Source organism: Poecilia latipinna, unplaced genomic scaffold (assembly GCF_001443285.1).
Source record: "Poecilia latipinna isolate Pla-1442-1.1 unplaced genomic scaffold, P_latipinna-1.0 Scaffold666, whole genome shotgun sequence".
In the NCBI taxonomy this organism is placed as follows: Eukaryota; Metazoa; Chordata; class Actinopteri; order Cyprinodontiformes; family Poeciliidae; genus Poecilia; species Poecilia latipinna.
In genome coordinates, this window is record NW_015113282.1 from 77,568 (window position 1) to 80,904 (window position 3,337).

The window sequence follows — 3,337 nt, forward strand, 5'->3', positions numbered from 1 at the left end:
TTTTTCTTATGTTGTCAGATGGAAAAAAAAATTATGTATTAAAATGAAGTGAGATCGGTTTCTGTGTTTTACTAGAATAGCAATAAAATAATGAGAGTCCTATTATTTTAGAATAATAAGACCTTGTACAATGTATGAACTCCAATTCATTTGATTAGTCCTCTTCTGACTTTTGCTTATATTGGTGTGTTAGAATCTGGACTAGAGGGAATATATTTTATAAAATTAAGTGGTTTACTGATCAGAAAATATATTTGTCACACATACAGTTTCAATATTTACAAACACCCCTCCCAAACATGAACATCTTAATTATTTTATGTTTTATGTGATTCATCTTTTATCAAAGTTCTTGATTATTCACCGCAGAACTGCAATGCTTATAAAATCCATTTTATGGACACAAGCTCAAATTGTAGGTTTCCAATTCATTTCTCAACTAAACCTTTTCATTAATCTGCATGTGTATGTTGGGGGGTTAATAGCGAACATTGATTAGCATACTGTTTTTAGATGTTTTTCTGGCCTGTTTGATCTTTTGAGCAGATCAAATGGTTAAAAAGAGAAGAGCGAAGACGTAAATGGTTAAAAAGAGAAGAGCGAAGACGTCTGGTTAAGGTCACAGAGAGATCAAACCCCTGACTGCTGCTTTGAGAACTAATAGCTTTTGTATACAGGATGGCCGCTCGACAACTACAACATGCACTGCCCTGAAACATTTAAAGCATTGAATATATGCATCATATTTTACCCTCAACATGACAAAAAATAAATCATATTAAGCCCTTAATATCTTTATATTTACAGATATTCTTAGGATTGTTTAATGTAATGACTGAAGTGATGATAAACCAAAACATACTCCCATTCATTCATGAGATATCAACATGAATAAATGGAGTAATAGCAATAGGACAATACTAATTCATACACTATTTGCTGGCGTTTTCAAAGCAGCCAGACCAGGAGCCGCATCAACCAATCATTGGTGCTGATTGGTTGACTGGGCAGGTTGCCAGTCCGTCAGAGATAATAAACCAACAGGAGAAAATAATTTAAGTCACTGGAACCCAGCAGTGGCAGCTGGCCAGGTCTGAAACTTACACACAACAAAACAAACGGCACGATTTCAATTGCATGAAGCAGCATTTCCCTAGAAATGTTGCAGGTACCAGAACCTTTTTTCCAGTTTATTAGAAGCAAAGCAGTTTTTTCTTAGATGGCAAACCAGGTGTTACTATCAATTTTAGGAAACAGGACCAACATTTATATTCATATCTGAAAGCAAAATAGTGGTTATACTTTTAAAGCTAATTACAGCTTTACTTTTCGAACAGTTTTGATCAGTTTAACTTCTTAAAGTTTATTTAGGAAATGAACCGCTGTTTCTTCTAGGCACTATAAGTGTTTCTAAAACAGGAACACACTTTTTTAAACAGTGCTTGGTGTGATGTCAAGACGCAGTAGCTTTTTCCATCTGATAATGCAAACCCATTTTTTCCTGTTACGTACTTCTGCTTTACTGATGTACCTCTGATTGATTATGAACCTGTTTTCTGCACAATCAACAATTGATATAGGTAGGACTCTCAAACCTTTGAAAGTGTTCATTCTGTTCACATATTGAGTTGAGACTGAAAAACTGCCTTTCTTACCAAAGTAATCAACTCAATAAAATTTACATAAATGTTGAAATATATACAGATTTCTTAGTTTAGCCATGTGGCAGCACTACAGAAAACTCTTTAGCAGCTTTTTCAGAGACATATTAAAGATTCCCATGTGAACTTATTTCATTTTGGACTTTGGGAATTCACATCTTACAATAATTAGATATTACTCATTGTTGATATGAAAACCAAGTGAATTTGGAGGTTTTGTTGCATATTATTTTCCAATCCTTTGCTCTCTCTTTAAAGAGTCAAAGGATCCATAGAAATGCATTTTGCAAATGAGCAAAAACTAGTGCAGTCTTAGATCGTTTTGGCAGCACTAGTCAATCACTATCGCTATTGCCACCATATTGACAGACACATTAAAACAGCAATAAATTAGACGATCCCTTTTTCAGTTTTTTGTGTTTCACTAATATAATGATAATACACACCCAACAAAGAAAAGGATCTTATAAACTGCTGAATAAAAATGTGATATGTAGTAGTGGTGTTGCTGCCTTTGCTAATGTTTTTCTGCTTTTTGTTCATAGCAAACAAATACCCTGGGTTATGGGTTAGGGTCCAATTCAATGTTTCTAAAAAGGTGTGTTGAAAAATTTACTTTGATGCCAACCTTTTGGCTTCAAAGTTGGCATCAAAACTACTGACGTTCTGATTAGTAGTAAATACATTTACAGCTGTGACTAATAATAAAATAAGAAACATGAAACACAATGTGCCAAACAATTTATCATTACAAAAATGGTGTTAATGCAATATGTTAAGGATTTTGTATTTTATAACAGTTCACACTCAGACAACAAAACTAGTCAGTACCTAGCCTGTTTTTGTGCTGAACATATCTATGTACATTGCACAGATTCTCTTTCACACTTCAAGCAAGTGTCATTGTGTCTTCTGTTTTGGTTTGCAGAAATGCAGAATATTTTGTATTATTTAAATGGTTACAGACTTGCCTATTACCATGTTTAACATTGGAAATATTGTTATACTAATAATATTCAATTATTATTCAATAATATTCAATTATTTTCATAGTAGCTCAGGGAGAAGGTGGAGGAAATTGATCTTTTCACATATCTGTCTCATGGCGACAGTTCTAACAAAAATGTATGTAGCTTTTTTTGTAAAAGTTACATACTGCAGCTTTAACACTAGTTAAGACAGTGGAAATATTTCATACTTGTCTGATTATTTTAATTAAAGTCATATGCCTTCAATAATGTTTTTTCTGCAGTATGAGCAATAGTATTGCTTATCAGGTATATACCGCAGTGTTTATTGAGGTTAAAACTTTTTTCACCATATTATTGATTAGAGGACATATTGTGTGGTTCATTACAGTATTCTCAAGAAAATGTAAATGGTAATGCCCCGTAAATTTTTGCTCTAACTGACTTACAACAACAAAGTGTATTATTACTACTTCTATTCAAGCTTAGACTTCCTGTTTCTTATCAAACTGCTAAAGCAGATTCTACAGGAAACCCAGATCAACAAAATGATAAGTAGCATAATTGCTAAACAGAATGCCATCACATCTAGGCAGTAGTAGGCATACCAGGGCATCTTACAAGACTCGGAGCGCAAGTGTGGTGCACCCCGATGCCTCATGACATACTCGATCCAGAATACAGCACTGTCAAGGGGTTTCATTGGTT

The 3,337-nt window shown here is 33.8% G+C and overlaps 1 pseudogene; it reads right to left on the bottom strand.

Moving 5' to 3' along the window:
- The window catches only part of LOC106954606 (UDP-glucuronosyltransferase 2B17 pseudogene), a 23,514-nt pseudogene that overhangs the window by 12,445 nt on the left and 7,732 nt on the right, over window positions 1–3,337 (bottom strand).